Here is a 20,833-nt window from a genome sequence, read left to right as displayed (position 1 = left end):
AAGCATGCATCAAAGTTTTAAAATATAAGTTCTGTCCTTAGCTGTTCCTCCATTGCAGAAAAACCCTGAGTGAAGTATAGTCCATATCTCTAATACCACACTTTGGTATTTTGTTTTTCCATTTGGAACACCTCATTCTACCAGATAAGATAGGATAATTTTATTAGTGTCTGACAAATGACCACAAAAGTAGGTAAATGGGACTGAAGAGTACAACTAGTATGAATACAATGCGGGAGTGCCAGCACATCTCTTAGAAAATGGTAAAAATAATACTAAGAAAGAAACCTACATATATGTATAGACCCATTATGAAGGCATGGTGATATAAAACACGAAGTGGGTTTGTCCAAGATTGGAAAAGTGGACAATCCAACAAAAGAACATGTCAAGACGAGAGAGAGAGATTGGGCGATGGGGCCGAGGATGACAAGGTCTCTTGACTGTGATGGTTGAGGGCGAGGGGGGCCAACTAGGCACTAGCTCACCGTTGGAGTCTTTGGAACTATTACTGCAAAATATAGTAGCCTAGTACAAAGGCTCACTAGGTGATCTAGGTCTTAACCACCACCACTATCACCTTAGTGGTTTCTCCTTTGCTGTTTTGTATTGTGTATTATCCTCAAAAGGGAGGCTTCCCGAGCAAGATTCAGAGGTTAGATGACCCAGGAATCTAAGCCAAATAGCTTTATAAGGGGATTGAAACTAAACACCCTAAAGGATCTTCAATATAGAATGGCTTAGGGGTGGATAAAGTGCTGATGAGATAGAGAGAAGTATTGGTGAGCATTGAGGCCTTGGAGGCCGAGATATGGTCTGTAGATGTTTGAGTACAATTTCCCACTAGTTACCATCAACTAAAGAAAGCTGTTAAAAGTTAGGGTTTTGTAGATATCCAGATTTACAACATGCAAAACAATATAACAACAATTAAAACAACCTATACATAATAAAATAAACAGAGGTTTGAGGCTGCTGAAGGAGGTAAACAAGGGATAAGTCAAACAATGGTTTTCAATGGCATAAAATGCACAAAACAACAAAAATAACCTAGACGTCAGCCCTAAGGCTAAAACCAATGGCAAAATATGCATAAAATGAAAGCTTTTGTGTTTCTACCATTAATAGATGCAATTTCTACCCAAAGGACTATAACATACAGGTGCAAAATTGCTAAAAAATGCAGTTTGAACCAAACCCTAACCCTAGTTTACCATCAATTAGTAAAAAAAGGAAATTCTAAAGTTGATCAACACATCAAGACTAGTGCCTCTAATCAATTGGGAAATGAGGTCAAGATCGAAGTACCTTGGATAGAGAGTGTGGAAGACAATTCACTTCACTTTGGAAACCCTAGTGACTTTCTTGTATAGGAGATTTAAGGTCAAAGGATGAAAGAAAACTAGTTCCTTTGATGGATACTTGATGACAAATTTTGCATAAATACATAGAAACAAGAGTTCACAAAAGATATTGCAATTTTTAATATGGCATATGACAAACCCTAATTTCAAAAATTTCATGCAAAATGGAAGAAAATAGCATTAAACTTACACCATTCAAGCAAGCATCACTTCATCAATCCAAAGAAAGCCTCTCCATGCAAAACATATCCTCCCCAAGACAATTTGCACTCTACTTAGCCATTGCATCCAAGAGAAAAGAGAAGTTCACTAGTGCACACTCCTTCAAGAGAGAAATGATGAGTGTGTGACAATGATCCAAAGGAATTTGACTCCCCTCTATTTATATGAGGGTAACCAAGTCAAATTTCCTTAATTTACAATTAAAAGCCCTAAAATATGCTTAAATCTTCCAACAAGTCTAAGAGGTTACAAACCGATCTAAAGATAGCTTTACAAGATGATAATTTACAATAAAATGACACATTTTCTCCACAAGTGTGGGAGAAAAAACTTTTGAACATGATATCATCCTCATTAAATGAGCATCTCCATCAAGTAAAGTGACAAGTGGGTTCCAAATGTTAAAAATTGTAATCAGGTTTGGTCTTCATAATTATTTTTGTACTTGTATCAATGTATATTTCATGAAAAAGCAAAAAGAAGAAAAAGAAAAATTATTATTATTATTATTTTTCTAGTCAAGTATGTTCTTCATGCTTCTAGGGTTTATTTGATCAAGAAGAAATTTTGTCATGTGTCAAAGTCCAATTTGGACAATTTGTATCAAAAGAAGAATATTATTTTTGAGTTTAAAAGAGTCATTTTGACCCCTCAGACCAAGTTGGCCCTGCCAGGAGAAGTCAACCTAGAAGAGGTCCAATTCGAGTCTCAATCACATGGATGGCTATAAAAGGAAGAGACTTCATCCTCATTTGTACACTCACTCACACAAGTTCGATCTCTGAGCAAGAAAGGAAGAAAAGAAGTGCGAAGACAAATGAAGAGAGAGAAATCTAAGGAAGAAAGGAAAATTTGAATTTTTTGCTTGTTTCTACTCACATGTGCAAGATTTATGGGGTTATTCTGTGAGTTGCATGGCCGAAGTTGCAGGTCATAACTATAGATCTTAGCAAAGTCGAAATTATGAGTTTGACTAGATTTGGTGAAGTTTGACCAGCGTTGACTTTGTGGACTTTGACTTGTTTAAGGAAGGTTCTGAAGGAGGGCTGAGTTGGGGCTTGTGGAGGTCTTGGTCTTGGTCTTTGGGTCTTGAATGTCTCACTTTGATTTGATTCTATAAGAAGAGTGTTGAAATTTCTAAGTATTACCCATTAAAATTTTTATCCGTATTCTCTGGTTTATTTCGCCTACTATTTTAATTACTAACAAGTTATTTAACCATATAAACACTGAAATAAACAAAATACAGTCTCAACCATCTACAGATCAACAACTGAAACAAATAGACAAACACACAAGGGACACCATTATTTTTGGACAATCATCCCCGGAAAAACCCAACTTGGGAAAACCAATGCAGCAGTTCTGAGGGTTTTTATTATTAAGAAAATTTTCTGAGTACACTGGGTGCCAAACTGGCTCACTCAACAGAAATAAAAAATCTGGCGGTAATACCTCTCTTCGGAAGCAGATATTCTAAAAGTCTGCCCCATGAAACCCTCTCCAACACAATTTGAAGCACTATGTCGACGCTCCTGGCCTTTGCGTCAGCTTGAAATCCTCTGTGTCAACCCTTCGAGGTTCTGCGCAGCCTCTCTGACCCTCTGCGTCACTCCTGCAGCCTCTGCGTGGATGACGCAGGCCCTTCCAGCCTCTGCGCAATCCTTGCTAGCCTCTGTGTGGCTCCCTCTGGCTATGCGTCTGCCTCTCTGCTTCTGTGCTGGTCTTCTGACACTATCTCTGCCGCTCTGCCTCGTACTCACTGCCCCTCGCTGCAACTCTGATCACTGATTCAATTTCTCTTAGCAAACCCCGCTCTAGAAAATCGAATGACTGATCACTTTGGTGTATCTCCAACTGACCCTCAAGCCTCCTCTTATACTTTTTCTGTTGAGTCTTCAACAACTGAGATTAAATCTCTAATCAACGGCTAAGGTTAGATTTGGCTTGATCCATGTCCTTTAGAACCTTCTAACCCAGTTTTATATTTATACCCATTAATATTTTTATTTTCCTAAGTTTAGACTCAGGAACCCATTAAAAATATTAATTATTTTAATATATCTTTAATCGGGTAGAATTTGCCCAAACCATTTCTAGGTCTTGGAGCTGTCATGTGCTTTAGCCTCTCCACTAATTTTCATGGCTAGAGCACATCCAATGCTACCCCAAATCAACAGTCCCTCTTAGTGAGGACTGTGCTCTAGTAATACTCCACACTAAGAATCACCCTGATTATATGGCACCGGTACCTTTGTTGATGCTAGGCCTCCCTGCCCAACATCCTCTGCACTACTACATCCTGTACAGCAGCTGCCCATGGCTCTGCCACTGCCACTGCTACATCCGTACGACAACTCCCTCTGCATCCGTGCTGCTGCTGGTCCTTTCACCCAACACTGCATTTGCACTGCAATTCTTTCTCATCATGCTGCATCGTGCTACTGCTACTGCTATTGCATTGCAACTCAATTACTGAGAAGTAAGTAACTGATCCACCAAACTACTGACATCCTTGTCAGGCAAGAAACCCTCCCGATGTTGAAGCTCTCATTGTCACTATCTTGTTTTCCGTCTGCTGGCTCTGTGCTGCTGCAACAACTCTGTGTCTCTCACATCGCTGCAAACCTCTCTATGCCATCTTGGACTGCTGCAACCCTCTCTGCGCTGCCAGGGACTACTACACTTCTAGCACTCTCTGTCGCTTCATCTGCATCCGTTTCTACCGACATCCACCATCTTGGTTCTCTCACTTCGGGGCTCCCGTAGCTAGGTATGATCCAAGAGTTTGGGTACCCGATGTCTCCCCCCTCTTCTCTAGAGTTACATGAGCACTCATGGCACAATCGTCATCCTCCTCTACCTCCTTTTCCACCTTCACTGGCGCTACCTTAGAGTCAGACGTCTCTCCCTTATTCTTCTTCCTTGGACGTTGGTTCGCGTAATGCCCCAGTGCCCCACAGTTGAAGCACTTTATCTTGGAGAGGTCCTTTTTCTTCCTCTTCTCCTGCTTCCCGGCAGATGCTAGAGTGCATCCTCTTCCTCTTCTTTCTTGACTCGGGCTCCTTTGCTACTACTTCCCGTCTTAGTCAGCCGTCTGATCTCTTCTTGAAGAAGGCCTGCCCACAATTCTTCCCAATCTGGAAGATTCACTCTACCCAGAATGCTTTGGACGAATGTCAACCACTCCTCGGAGACTGCATTTAGGGCAGTCCTCACCATCGACTCTTGATCCGGCATGGCCCCTATGGAAGTTAGTTGGTCTTTGATCTCCTGCAACCTGTCGAGGGAGTGATCTATCTTCTCCTCCTTCTGCATCACGACCGCAACTGATTCTCCAGTAGCATCTTCCTCTGCACGAAAGTGCCTTGATACAATGTCTTCAAGGTATACCACATTTCCTTTGCCGTCTCTTTCTCGGCAACATGGTAGACCACATGATCCTTGACCCCATTAAGGATTATGCATTTCGCCTTAGCAATTGCATCCTCATACCTTTCATTGTCAGCTGGGTTGACTGGGATAGCCACGGTTCTCAAGGCGAAGGCCTTGATGCGATGTCTATCTAGAACGGACAGGATCCTGGCCTTCTAGATGATAAAGTTGGATGTCCCGTCTAGCCTGTCCTAATCCCTCAGTCCATTCATGGCCATCTCACTGCTCTTCCTTTCGACTCGTCTGAGTTTGTACTTCCCTCCTGGAAGTTCTCTCTTCGACTCCTTTTGAGTTGCTACTTCCCTCCTGGCAATTCTCTGCTAGACTCCTTATGAGTCTCAATTTCCCTCCTAGAAATCTGCCTGCCAATCGTCGAGTCGCACCTCTCCGATCCCCAATGCACCTGCAACACTGATCCGGATTTATTGGCTAGAAATCCGCCTAGGTAGCGACTCCCTCTACCTTGGTTCTGTCCCGTTAGGTACTGTTCTGTCTCGGCAGCAACAACACCCCACTAGCTTCACTCCCCACAATCTGCCCACATCTTCCTATGCCCTAGCAACTGAAGGAATGAGCTTCTAGGTTTTGTGCAATCCTGGGAAGGCTGATTTGCTCCCTTGGCCAACTGTGTCAACCCTCCTTGTCTCTACGTGGCCCTTCGTGAGCCTCTTCTGCCTTCTTTTGCCTCTGCGCTGGCCTCTCTCTGGCTCGAACTAATGACGCAGGCCCTCTCTATCAACCTTTACTTGCTGTAATATCCCTTTTCAGGGATATCCCTCAAACACAAGCAAACTCCAACCAGAGATGGACTGGGAGGGCGTTTACCAGATATGTCGCCTCTGAAAAGAGAACGAGATCTGGAGGCTACCTGGCCCTTTCCAGACTCTGTCTAAGAGTATAGGAGAAAAACACACAAGTGGTATAGTAGCCAGGAAGCTCAAAGAGATAAAAATAACAATAGTGCAACATACAATAATGTATACATGGAATATAAGCAGATACTCAAGAAATGCTAAGCCATTTTATTATACTGAGTAATGGACAGAGTACAAGAGGTGATCAGAAAGATAACACCTCGACTTGCACAAGGCAAGTGAAGAAATACACTCAGGATGGTAAGGAAATGACCTCTCTCTGATCTGCATCCAAGCTGGCGGAGAACTGTTGTGCTGCTGCTACTGCTGGAATCAAGTGAGGATTTGGGCTGTTCCCCTCCTTGGAAAATGCTGAATCTCTGGAATCAGCCTCTGCTCAATAAACCCAGAAAAGCCTAGAAAGCTTTTCTAAAATAGTTGACCCCCGAAAATCACCCCCTTGAGGATCTACACTATCCCTCAAGGCTCTGCGCTGCCACTAAAGAGAATCCTCCAAAACTCTGCTCGAGTCTCTGCCAAAATCCCCCAATATGCAAGGGCTAATCCCTTGCTCAATCTCCAAGCTCAAATCCTCCACATAAACCCAATCCGGAGCTCCTACCAAAAGTGACTGCGTCCTCCTCTCTCAAGACTGTGCAGTCATCAAAATGCTCAGTTCCTCCTCAACTCCAAAGATCGATCCTCCTGCAAAAGACTGATGAAACTACCTTGCCCAAGCAGGCACTCGAAGTTCCTCGGGGACTCGAAGTTCCTCGGGGCTAAGGGTGAGATCTTCGAACGGAGACACTTGATGCACTAAACAGTGCTGCAGACAGGCTAAAGAGCCAGCGTGCTCTAAGTTGAAGTGACTAGCTCAAATGCAACATAATCGAATGCCAAAATGAGGAGGTTCCTCTCTCCTTTATAGCGTTGGCCTCTCTCAAAACCCTAAGGCCCACCTCCTCCAACGTAGCCTCTCTCTTGCCACATGCTCCTCTCCATCTACGCAGTCCCTCCAAGTGTCTACGTGGGTCCCCTTTTCTATGTGGTCCTTTGGCCCCCTTGGCTCCCCTTTTAAGTTACAACGTTGTGCTACTAGGGAGTGACTTTATTCAAAAAGTGATTTATGTCCCCCTTTCCTCACCTTTTTATTTATAAATAACTATAGAAGGCAAAGTTGAGCAAAATCGAATATTCCAATTAGCCATGGCTAATTAGGAATATTACAGTCTCCCCCGACAAAATGTTGCTTGTCCTCAAGCAACTGAAGTGATGGACGCTGCAAAATTTTCTCACTCTCCCAAGTGGCATCCTCATCTGGTAAATTCTTCCACCTCACCAAGAATTCCCGGACTGGCCTGCTCCGTAGCTGCCTCTCCCTGGTATCAATAATAGCCTCTGGCTGCAACACCAAATGCCCCTCATCATCCGTGGGTGGTAGCTCATCTGTCACGGTCGCTTGCTGCCCCAATGCCTTCTTCAGGCATGATACATGAAAAACGTTATGAATCTTGCTACCTTGGGGCAGCTCCAACTCATACACAACCTGTCCAATCCTGCATATCACCCTGTATGGCCCATAAAAGCGGGGCTTGAGCTTCTCAGCCCCCTTCTGCTTCAGTGACAACTGTCGTTATGGCTGTAATCGTAGGTAGACCAAGTCCCCTACCTCAAACTGTCTCTCCACCCGACCCTTGTCAGCATACAACTTCTGCTGGTTCTATGCTGTAGCCATATTATCCTTGAGAGCTCGGAGAATATCCTGACTCTCTTGGATACAAATCTTGGCTCTCGGAGCCTTGCTAGCACCAAACATCACGTCAGCAAAAGATAAAGGATGATATCCATACAAAGCATAGAATGGTGACATACCAATGGACATGTGATGGGTAGTGTTGTAGCAGTACTCCCCAGATGCAGCGACTTCAGCCATGCTCGCTGCTGCCCACTGACATAGTTATGCAAGTAGCCCTCCAGCCACTTGTTAACTATCTTTGTCTACCCGTCCGTTTGTGGGTGATAACTGGTACTCGGTGTCAACTCCGTCCCCACCAACCGGAAAAGCTCCTGCCAAAACCCACCCATGAAACGGTTGTCCCTGTCACTGATGATGGTCTTAGGAAGATCATGTAGCGTGAAGACCTCTCTGAAGAACAACTCAGTCACCTGCGTTGCTGTGTAGTGTGCGGATATGGCGAAAAAATGTGTGTACTTTGTCTGTCGATCAACGATGACAAAGATACAATCCTTGCCCTATACCATGAGCAACCCTGTGATGAAGTCCATCGAAATACACTCCCATTTCCCCTCTGCAATGGGAAGAGGCTGCAATAATCCTGCGGGATGGCTCATCTCCCCCTTGTTCCTCTGGCAAATATCGCACTCCCAGATATGCTGGAGTACGCCCTCCTTGAGGCCCTTCCATGAGAACCTCTCTCTAATGGCCTTGTAGGTTTTGGTAAACCCCTGATGGCCGGCCAATGGTGAATCATGTGATGCCTGAACTATCTTCTTCTTGAGCCGAGATCCCTCAGTCAAGAAGATTCGGTCCCTGTAGTAGATGATCTCATCGACCACCTTGTACCTGTCATTCACCACCTGCCCATCCAGAACCTCACATGCAAATCTGTCCTTGGAGTACTCTACTAAAAGTCGAGCCCTCCAGTCTATATCCAAGCTCATAAGAGACAACGTGGCTGGTCTACGTGAAAGGGCATCTGCTACCACGTTGTTCTTACCCTTGACATACTCAATGTCAAAGTCATACGCTTGGATCTTACTGATCCACTTCTGCTGCCTTTGTTATAGCTGTTTCTGCTCCAATAAGAACCTGAGGCTGTTGTGATCAGTCCTCACCCTGAACCTGTTACCCACTAGATACCGCCGGAACTTGGCTAATGCATGCATAATGGCCAGCATCTCCTTGTCATATATAGAATACGACCTCTCGTGCGGAAGGAGCTTCCGGCTCTCAAAGGCTATAGGCTGGCCTCTCTGCATCAACACTGCGCCGATCCCCTCCCCCGACGCATCACACTCCAAAACAAATGGCTGCGAAAAATCCGGAAATGCAAGCACTAGGCAGCTGCTCATGACCTCCTTGAGCCTGTTAAAGGCTCGTTGCGTTGTATCTGACCAACTGAATGCCCCCTTCCTCGTCAAATCTGTCAGGGGTGCAGCAAGCTGTGAGAAAATCTTGACGAACTTCCAGTAGTAAGTACAAATGCCAATGAGTCCCCGAAGTTTTGTCACGTTCCTCGGCTCTGGCCAATCTTTGATGGCCCTGATCTTCTCCTCGTGGACTCTCACTCCACCCACCCCTATGATGTGTCCCAAGTACAACATCTCCATCAACCCAAACTCACACTTGGAGAGCTTGGCATAGAACTACTGCGCCTCCAAGATGCGCAACACTGTCTCAATGTGTTGGAGATGCTCCTCCCAAGTCCTGCTGTAAATGAGGATATCATCAAAGAACACCAACAAACACTTCCTTAAGTGACTACGGAAGATGAGATTCATGCAGGACTGGAATGTAGCTGGGGCGTTGTTAGCCCGAAGGGCATCACCAAAAACTCAAAGTGCCCAGAGTGACACCTGAAGGCGGTCTTGGGAATGTCCTGCTCCCTCACGCGAATCTGATGGTACCTAGATCTCAAATCAATCTTTGAGAAGAACTATGCTCCTCTCAACTCATCCATCAACTCATCGATCCTGGGTATGGGGTACCTGTTCTTCAGTGTCTTCTTGTTCAGGGCCCTGTAGTCAATGCACATACTCAATGTGTCGTCGTTCTTCTTCACCAACACCACGAAAGAAGAAAAAGGACTCGTGCTCGGCTAAATGTGTCCAAGAGCCAACAACTCTTGAATGGCCTGCTCAATCTCATCCCGATAGGCCTTGGGATGCCTATAGGGGGTAGTAATCACTGCCTGTATGCCCTGCTCAAGCTCAATGGTGTGTTCAAACCCTCGGTCTGGTGGCTGTCCCGATGGAATCTCCCCAAACACTGTGGCATACTGGTCAAGGATGGACTGTATCTCTGGGTGCACCGTCTGCCCTGTAGTCCTTGCCTCTGATGCACGCAGCTCCACCGCCCACTCTATGTCTCCCTTCCGGAAAACTACCTCCATTCGATGAGCCGAAACAGTCTGAGGAGGATATGTGTGCTGTCCCTGTATCTTCTCATGCCTCCTTGTCTTCTCATCATCCCACTCCATCTCTAGGGCCTTCCAATCTGTCGTGACCTTCCCTAGAGTGATAAGCCACTGAACGCCCAGTATCATGTTGGTGTCCGAAATATTGACCACGAAAAAGTGGTCATTCAGTGTGTAGGTGCTCATCGTCACTGATAACTTTGGGACATAACGAGCACACACCATGGTCTAATCTCCTGGGACCAAAACTGAAAATCCATTGAAGCTCTCTGTTTGTATACCTTTTCGCTCAACCATCTGTGCATCGATGAAGTTGTGGGTTGCCCCACTGTCAACCAAAACTGATACTCACTGGCCACGTATTGTCCCCCGTACGCGCAACGTCAATACTTGGGAACTCCTCGCAATGCTGCAAGGCCCCCTCCGGTAGGTGCAAAAGTTGCACCACCTGTTGCTCGTGGTGGAGGTGGCAAAGTATCCTGCGCAACATGACTATCTCCTGCCTCCACATCATCCTCCTCATCCTCTTCCCCGCTATTCTTGGAGAAGATCTCAATAAAATGTGCTTTGCCAGCAGCACATCTATGTCCCGTTTCCCACGGTTCCTGACAGGTAAAGCACAACCGCTTCTTCTTCAGCTCCCTCCTGGCATCATCATCAATCTGTGCTCGTCCTGGATTCCCCTTTGGTGGCGGAATCCTCACATCCTTCCCCTTAGGCTGGAATGACTGTCTCTGGGGGTAAGGTGTCCAGGTCTTGGGTAAGGCATCCTGTAAGTCCTGGATCCTGCTAATAGCATCCTGGAGTGTGGCTGGTCTAGTGGATCTGACTAGACCCCGAAGTGGCTCTGCTAACCCCTCAAAAAACATGTAGATTCTCTGTGCCGCGGAGAGATCTGGCACCATCACTGAAACCCTCAAGAAGTCTACAATGTAGGTCTCTGGGCTCCTGGTCTATTTGAGCCTCGTCAGCTCAACAAAGTGCTGTTCCGGATCCCTCCGGTCAAACCTCTTTATCAATCTCCTGGTGAACTCGGCATATGTCGTCACTGTGGAGTGTCTTAGTGTAACCATCCCATGGAACCACCAGTCCTGGGCCTCACTATCCAAATGTAATGTCGCCACCTTGATGGCCTGTGTCTCCAACATCTGGTTAAGCTGGAAATAGATGTCCAGCTTCTCCACCCAAGACTTTGTCGAACTGTTTGATGAACCATCAAACGTAGGCAAGTGGAATCTACTAGCTGTGCGGTGGGTGTCTCCATCATGATAATGTCGGTACCCCCTGTGATGGTCGCGGGGTATACTATCCTGCTGGAGCTGAACAAAGTCTCTGAATGAGAGAGCATCCCTGAACTCCTGCCCATAGGCCTGGTACTCTGCAAAATAATTGCCCATATGACCAGGCTTTGCCTCCTCCTAGGCTCCGGCCCCTGTGTCTGCTCCTAGGAAAGTGGGCATGGTAGAGCATGTAGGGGCATGTGAGGCCATCTGCGGAGTAGTATCACGCTGAGTGGCACATTGCTCTGGCAAATGGTGGGATGTACCCGATCCCTCACCAATTTGCAAAACCCGTGGGTTCTCACGCTGTCTAGCCTCCACCGCCGTGAATCTCTGCCTCATCACCACGATCTGCCTCGACAGATCCTGCACTGATTTGAGGAGCATGTCTGCAAATCTCTTCGTGTCCTCATCTGCCATCGGATCCTCCTGCTCTGCGTCCACCACAAGCTCCTCTTGTTTTGTGTTCACCACAGGCTCCTCCTGTTCTGTGTCCACCACCCAAACATAGTCTCCCTCTCCGTAGGTGTTCTCCAACCTACTCTCAATATCTTTGTATTTCCTACCTCTGTAACAGATGTAGGGCTTCTCCCTCGGTGTCATAGACTGCTAGCTCCACAGGCTGAGCCAGATCTATGCTCTGATACCACTGTAATATCCCTTTTCAGGGATATCCCTCAAACACAAGCAAGCTCCAACCAAAGATGGATTTGAAGGGCGTTTACCAGATATGTCGCCTCTGAAAAGAGAATGAGATCTGGAGGCTACCTGGCCCTTTCCAGACTCTGTCTAAGAGTATAGGAGAAAAACACACAAGTGGTATAGTAGCCGGGAAGCTCAAAGAGATAAAAATAACAGTAGTGCAACATACAATAATGTATACATGGAATATAAGCAGATACTCAAGAAATGCAGAGAGAAATGCTAAGCCATTTTATTATACTGAGTAATGGACAGAGTACAAGAGGTGATCAGAAAGATAGCACCTCGACTTGCACAAGGCAAGTGAAGAAATACACTCAGAATGGTAAGGAAATGGCCTCTCTCTGAACTGCATCCAAGTTGGCGGAGAACTGTTGTGCTGCTGCTACTGCTGGAATCAAGCAAGAATTGGGGCTGTTCCCCTCCTCGGAAAACGCTGAAACTCTGGAATCAGCGTCTGCTTAATAAACTCAGAAAAGTCCAGAAAGCTTTTCTAAAATAGCTGACCCCCAAAAATCACCCCCTTGAGGATCTACGCTATCCCTCAAGGCTCTGCGCTGCGACTGAAGAGAATCCTCCAAAACTTTGCCCAAGTCTCTGCCAAAATCCTCCAATATGCAAGGGCTAATCCCTTGCTCAATCTCCAAGCTCAAATCCTCCACATAAACCCAATCTGGAGCTCCTACCAAAAGAGACTGCGTCCTCCTCTCTTAAGATTGCGCAGTCATCAAAATGCTCAGTTCCTCCTCAACTCCAAAGATCGATCCTCCTGCAAAAGAATGATGAAACTACCTTGCCCGAGCAGGCACTCGAAGTCCCCCGGGGTTAAGGGTGAGATCCCCGAATGGAGATACTCGATGCACTAAACAGTGCTGCAGACAGGCTAAACAGCCAGCGTGCTCTAAGTTGAAGTGACTAGCTCAAATGCAACATAATCGAATGCCAAAATGAGGAGGTTCTCTTTCCTTTATAGCATTGGCCTCTTTCAAAACCCTAAGGCCCACCTCCTCCAACATAGCCTCTCTCTTGCCACGTGCTCCTCTCCATTTGTGCAGTCCCTCCAAGTGTCTACGTAGGCCCCCTTCTCTACGTGGTCCTTTGGCCCCCTTGGCTTCCCTTTTAAGTTACAACGTTGTGCTACTAGGGAGTGACTTTATTCAAAAAGTGAGTTATGTCCCCCTTTCCTCACCTTTTTATTTATAAATTACTATAGAAGGCAAAATTGACCAAAATCGAATATTCCAAATAGCCATGGCTAATTAGGAATATTACACTTGCTTCTTTCTACCTAGGAACAACCTCTGTCACTGGGGATAACTGTTTCTGCTGCAAATTTTCTAATTCAGTTGGCGCCTTCAGCTCTCCTGTGATCTGCAACGCTCTGGTACCATCTTGAAATTTTTAAGTATTACACATTAGAAATTTTATCTGTATTCTCTGGTTTACTTCACCTACTTGTTTAATTACTAACAAGTTATTTAACCATATAAACACTAAAATAAACACAATACTGTCTCAACCATCTACAGATCAACAACTGAAAGAAATAGACAAACAGACAAGGGACACCGTTATTTTTGGACAATCGTCCCTGGAAAAACCCAACTTGGGAAAATCGGTGCAACAATTCCGAGGGTTTTATTATTAAGTAGCTTTTTTGAGTACACTGGGTGCCAAACTGGCTCACTCGATAGAGATAAAAAATCTGGCAGTAATACCTCTCTTCGGAAGCAGATATTCTAAAACTCTGCCCCACGAAACACTCTCCAACACAATCTGAATCACCGCGTCGGCCCTACTGGCCTCTGCGTCAGCCCTCTGAGGCTCTGTGCAACCTCTCTGACCCTCTGCGTCACTCCTGCAGCCTCTGCATGGATGACGTAGGCCCTTTTGGCCTCTGCGCAATCCTTGCTAGCTTCTGTGTGGCTCCCTCTGGCTCTGCTTCTGTGCTGGTCTTCCGGCATTATCTCTGCCTCTCTGCCTCGTACTCACTATCTGTCGCTGCAACTCTGATCACTGATTCGATTTCTCTTAGCAAACCCTGCTCTAGAAAATTGAATCATTGATTACTCTGTTGTATCTCCAACTGACCCTCAAGCCTCCTCTTATACTTTTTGTGTTGAGTCTTCAACGACCGAGATTAAATCTCTAATCAATAGCTAAGATTAGATTTGGCTTGATCCATGTCCTTTAGAACCTTCTAACCCAATTTTATATTAATACCCATTAATATTTTTATTTTCCTAAGTTTAGACTTAGGAACCCATTAAAAATATTAATTATTTTAATATCTCCCTAACCGGGTAGAATTTTCCCAAACCATTTCCGGGTCTTGGAGATCTCATGTGCTTTAGCCTCTCCACTCATTTTCATGGCTAGAGCACATCCAATGCCACCCCAAATCAACAAAGAGAAGTTGCTTGGATTTCCCCCCTTGTGAGGTCTTGCCCTGGCTTGGAGTCTATATCTTGTGTTCTTTATGTTCTTATGATCTTCATGCATTTTTATGTTTTGGTAATTGCTTGATGAAGAAGATATAATTAAGTAATAAAATCCAACAAATATTCACAAGTAATAATCAAGTAAGAGTAATCAACCCTAATCTACAAGAACATTGATTTCTCAACATGGTATCAGAGCTAAGGTGAAGGAAGTCTGAAGATCACATCCTTGTTGGCACTCTTACTGGAAGAATCTCTTGAAGAAGTTATATATTCTCTCTCTCCCTCTCCAATGGAAAGCTATATAAAGAAAGGTCTCAAGACTCTTAGGAGTGTCCCTAAAACTATCAAAGGTTGCATCATCAAGTTCATCTCCAAACTATAAAAAAATGTCATGGATGGAAGTCTCTTTTCTGCTCTTACAGGTACTTTCAAAGATTATAGTATATGTGTAATTGACAATGGAGCCTCTAGACATTTGACAAGGGAATGTGGTCAACTCCAAACCTTATCAAAAGGAATCTCTTCTCATTTAGTTGAACTTGGAGACAAAAAGAGCTACTCAGTCAAAGGAATTGGATCTACTTCTTTGGAGCTGGAACAATGTTGCACGAAGCGGAAGCGTTTTTTGGAAGCGGGGACGCCGAAGCGTCATTTTCCAAAAATCTAGGAAGCGAAGCATCCACGGAAGCGTCTGCTATATATATATATATTTATATTTTTTTGCATTTATACTCAAAACAAACATCCCAAATACCAAATTAATTGTAGAAGACATGAAAGCATGCATATTTTTGCATAAATCAAGATAGATATGGCATCCATTGTACATTAATGATTAATTATTCGAGCATCAACCATTTAGAATCTAGATTCTTCTCCTCTTGTCTAGCCTTTGCCTCTACCTCGATTGTCTAGGGATGTTAGTCAACATTGCCCAATTTTGATCAAACTACCTAACTCAAGACTTAAAATATGGTAGAAAAAGCTTAAGATGCTTGATCGATGATTTTGACTTGATTGAAAGGTAATTTTTTGCTAAGGGCGTGCCACGTGACAAAGGAGTTCAACAATTAACACCACCAACACTAGGTACATATAGGGCTTGGTGATCTTGATTAAATGCTAATCGCCTACCTTCATACTTGATATAATCTGATGAAATGCCACAATCCCATTGATCCTGAATTCCTGAAAACTATTAAGTCTGCTGAATTTTGAATAGGATATGAAATTCTATTTTCTCCATATGAAGTCCAATGAGGCTGGAACCACTCTCAAACATCCCGAGTCATTTCATGGTAATGTTAAAAATTTAAGTAAAAGGATGAAAATGAAAAATAAAGGAGAATGTCACTTTTACTTTAAGAATTTAACATTACCATGAGGGAGCATCTGCTATATTTATATTTTTTTTGCCTTCATTCGTCACCCTAACCCAAGGTGGACCCACCCCCAACAAGCAAACTCACCAAAAATAAAAATAAAAATTGAAAAAAAAACGATTTTCTAAACGCTTTTCCGGAAGCTTTTCCAGAAGCGTACGGAAAGCGTACGCTTCCCCCTCCGGAGCGCCACCCTTCTGATGCCCGAAGCGCCACGCTTCCGATGCCCGAAGCGCCGTACGAAGCACGCTTCAGCGCTTCGGAAGCGCCACGCTTCCGAAAAGTCCAGGAAGCGGAAAAAAATGCTGAAGCGCCGCTTCCGACCAAGCTTCCTAGGCGCTTCCATACGGGACGCGCTTCGGGGCTTGGAACCGTGGGGGGGGGGCGCTTCGTGCAACACTGAGCTGGAAACCAATGGAAACATTCATCTCAACAATATACTCTATGTTCCAGGTTTGAAAAAGAACTTGTTCTCTATTTCTTGTTTAGAAGATAAAGGTGATAGGGTTGCTTTCGTTGATGGCAAAGTTATTGTATGGGGTAAGGGATTTAGTATTGAAGATGCTAAGACTATTGGGATTTGTGAGGGGAGGCTGTATAGGCTTCTAACACCTCTTCCTCAAGCTCTAGTGCATTTAGATATTAATCCTTGTGAATTATGGCATAGAAGGTATGGTCACCTTCATTATAAGATATTTCCATCATTGAATCATATGGTTACTGGTATCCCTGAATTGAAGAAGAGCATGAAGGAGTCTGTAAGGGATGTGCTCTTGGCAAGAATGTGAAGAAATCTTTTGCAAGCAGTGATACAAGATCCAAGGAAATTTTGGATCTCATACATTTCGATGTTTGTGGACCAATGGAAAAAAAGTCTCTTGGAGGTCATCAATACTATGTAACATTCATTGATGATCACTCTAGAAGGAAATGGATATATCTGCTCAAGTCTAAAGATGAAGTATTTGAGAAATTTCAAGAGTTCAAGGCAAAAGTGGAAAAAATGATAGAAAGGAAGATAAAAACCCTAAGATTTGATAATGGTGGAGAATATACTTCCAAAGAACTTGTAGCTTTTTGCAAGGAAGAAGGAATTAAGAGGGAGTTGATAGTTCCTTACAATCCTCAACAGAATGGTGTGGCTGAAAGGAAGAACCGATCAATTGAAGAATGTGTTAGAGCCATGCTACATGACCAAGACCTTCCCAAGTTCCTATGGGGAGAAGCATATGTAACAATAGTATACATACAAAATCAAAGTCCTCATCGAATTCTTAATGACATGACCTTGGAAGAGGCTTTCATAGGAAAGAAGCCAAGTGTTGATCATCTCTGAATATTTGGATGTCTTGTATATGTTCACATTCCCAAGGATAAAAGGAAGAAATTGACCCCTTCTAGTTTAAAAGGAATTTATGTTGGATACAGTACTACATCAAAAGCTTATAGAGTCTATATCAAGGAAGATCAATGAATTGAAGTAAGTAGAGATGTTATCTTCGATGAAAGCAATGCATACAAGAAGTCCAAGGACATTCCTACTGATTATGATGAGGAAGAACCCATCTTTGAAGAAATCTCAGGGCATGACCATATTCAAGAACCTACTACTAATCATGAAGAAGTTGAAGGACCAAGTGAACCCATGCAACAAGTCATCATTCCAGAAACTTGCAAGAGGCCAGCTTGGTTGAGGACAACTCTATAGGAAGCCGAAGAACATGCAACAACAAAAGGAAATTTCAGAGAAAGCAATAAGCCTAAAAGATATTCAGGTTATGCAACTTACATGACTAAGCTTATTGAAGCAGAACCTACCACTTATGAGAAGGCAACCGAACATCAAGAATGGAAGAATGCAATGCAAGAAGAATACCAGTCTATAATGAAGAATGATGTTTGGGAAATTGTTCCTAGACCTAGAGACAAATATGTTGTCACTTCCAAATGGGTATACAAGATCAAACATGCAGTTGATGGGAGCATTGACAAGTATAAGGCAAGATTTGTGGCAAGAGGTTTTTCTCAAAAGGAAGGAATCAACTATGAAGAAAATTTTGCTCCAACAGCTAGGTATACAACTATTAGATCACTTATCTCTCTGGCTGCTACTATGGGATGGAACATTCATCAAATGAATGTTAAAACAACTTTTTTAAATGGGACAATTGATGAATAAGTTCACATTAAGCAGCCCCAGGGATTTGAAGTCCATGATAAGGAAACACACGTTTGTAGATTGAAGAAATATGGCTTGAAGAAAACACCTAGAGTTTGGTACACCAGGATTGATGCATATCGACTAAGACTTGATTTTGTCAAGAGTTTTATAGACCCTAATCTCTACATTAAGGTGGTTAAGAATGAACCTGTGATCTTACTATTATATGTGGATAATTTACTACTTACAGGTGTAGAGTACCGTATTCAAGAATGCAAGAAGTTGTTGACAACTAAATTTGATATGGACCTTGGACTTATGCATTACTACCTGGGCTTGGAAGTATGATAGAAACTTGGTGAGATCTATCTTCGTCCAGGGAAATATGTGATCAAAATTTTGTAGAAGTTTGGTATGATGGATAGTAAACTGATTACAACTCCAATGATCACTAATTTGAAGAAGTTAAGGAGTTCAGATTCAAGTCTTGTTGATCCAACATCATACCTACAGTTGATGGGCTCCTTGATGTACATTGTGAATACCTAGCCAGGCATATGTTTTGCTGTAAATGTTCTTAGTCAATTCTAGATGGAGCCAAGGCATGATCATTGGATAACAACTAAACATATTCTGAGATATCTTCGTGGAATTATACATCACTGTCTGAGATATGTTGGTAATGAAATTCATTTATTGGGCTATACTGATTTGGGTTGGAGTGGTAGTGATGCAGATGGAAAGAGTGCTACTGGTGGATGTTTTAACTTGGGATCTTCTATGATATCATGGATGAGCAGGAAACATGATTCAGTTGCATTAAGTAGTGCTAAAGTTGAATATATTGCAGCAAGTGAAGTTGGTAGAGAAGTTGTTTGACTTAGAAAGTTGATATCATATTTGTTTGAACTATGAAGGTGTTGAAATTTCTAAGTCTATCCGTTAGAAATTTTATCTGTATTCCTTTGGTTTATTTCTCCTACTTGTTAATTACAAACAAGTTATTTAAACATATAAACATCGAAATAAACACAATACAGTCTCAACCGTCTACAGATCAACAGTTGAAAGAAATATCAAACACACAAGTGACACCGTTATTTTTGGACAACTCGTCCCTGAAAATACCCAACTTGGGAAAACTAGTGCAACAATTTAGAGGATTATTTTATTATGCAGTATTTCCTTGAGTACAACTGAGTGCCAAACTGGCTCACCCGACAAAGAAAAATAATCAGCAGTAATACCTCTCTATTTGGAAGCGGATATTTAGAAAATCTGCCCCACGAAACCCTCTCCAACACAATTGAAGCATTGCGTCAGCCCTCTTGGCTTCTGCGTTAGCCTCAAACCCCTCTGCGTTAGCCCTCTTAGGCACTGCGCAACCTCTATGGTCTTCTGCGTCACTCCTGCTTCCCTTTGCGTGGATGACGCAGGCCCTTCTGGCTCTGCGCTGTCTTTGCTGGGCTTTGCGAGGCTTGCTCTGGCTAATGCGTCTGCCTCTCTGCCTCTGCACTGGTTTCTGGACGCTATCTTTGCCTCTCTGTCCAGTACTCACTGCCCCTCGTTGCAAACTGATCACTGATTCGACTTTACTTAGGAAACCCCGCTCTAGTAAATCGAATGACTGGTCACTCTGGTGTCTTCTCCAATTGACCCTCAAGCCTCCTCTTATACTTTTTTTGTTGAGTCTTCAACGACCAAGATTACATTTCTAATTAACGACTAAGATTAGATTTGGCTTGAACCATGTCCTTTAGAACCTTCTAACCCAATTTTATATTAATACCCATTAATATTTTATTTTTCCTAAGTTTAGACTTAGGAACTCCATTAAAAATATTAATTATTTTAATATCTCCCAAACTGGGTAGAATTTGCCCAAACCATTTCTGGGTCTTGGAGATCTCATGTGCTTTAGCCTCCACCAATATTCATGGCTAGAGAACATCCGATGCTACCCCAAATCAAAACTCCCTCTTAGCGAGGACTGTGCTCTAGTAATACTCCACCACTGAGCATCACCCTGATTATACAACACCGGTACATGTGCTGATGCTAGGCCTCCCCGCCCAACATCCTTTGCACTGTTGCATCCTATACTGTTGCCCATGGCTCTGCCACTGCCACTGATGCATCCATATGATAGCTCCCTGCATCTGCACTACAACCCCCTCTCATCATGCTGCATCGTACTACTGCTAACCTCTACTGCACTGCAACTCAGTTACTAGGATGTAAGTAACTGATCCACCCAACTACTGACATCCTTGTCAGTCTAGAAACACTCCTAATGCTGAAGCTCTCTCCACGCTAACAAGTGCTCCCTCTACTGCCTCTACGTTACGCTACAACTCCATGCCTCTCGCACCACTGCAAACCTCTTTGTGCCATCCTGCACTTTTGCAACTTCCTCCGTGCCTCTCGCACTGCTGCAACCTGCTAGCCTTGCGCTGCTCGGGGAGTCTTGCACTGTAGCTTTCTCTGCCGCTTCATACGCATTTGTTTCTACCGACATCAGCCAGTCTTGCTACTCTCTCTTTGGGGTTCCCATAGCAAGGTATGATCCAAGATGTTGGGTACCTCAAGGATCCTGCCCCTCATCGCCTGTAGTCCTCATGACTACAGCTCGATGTCTCCCCACCTCTTCTCTAGAGGTACATGAGCACTCATGGCATAATCGTCATCCTCCTCTATCTCATTTTCCGCCTTTGCTGGCGCTGCCTTGGAGTCAGACGCCTCTCCCTTGTTCTTCTTCCTCAGACACTGGTTCGCATAATGACCCAGTTCCCCACAGTTGACGCACTTAACCTTGGGGAGGTCTTTTTTCTT

General features: G+C 43.9%; 1 protein-coding gene across 1 annotated transcript in view; it reads left to right on the top strand.

Moving 5' to 3' along the window:
• Nucleotides 1-20,833, top strand: part of LOC149201213 (Gut esterase (DUF1350)) — a 419,478-nt gene that overhangs the window by 211,382 nt on the left and 187,263 nt on the right. The window lies entirely within an intron of this gene.

This window comes from Pinus tabuliformis, chromosome 2_1 (assembly GCF_031772625.1).
Source record: "Pinus tabuliformis cultivar Carrire ecotype Pingquan chromosome 2_1, CPIR1, whole genome shotgun sequence".
Classification (NCBI taxonomy): domain Eukaryota; kingdom Viridiplantae; phylum Streptophyta; class Pinopsida; order Pinales; family Pinaceae; genus Pinus; species Pinus tabuliformis.
This window is presented reverse-complemented; position numbering and strand designations above follow the sequence as displayed.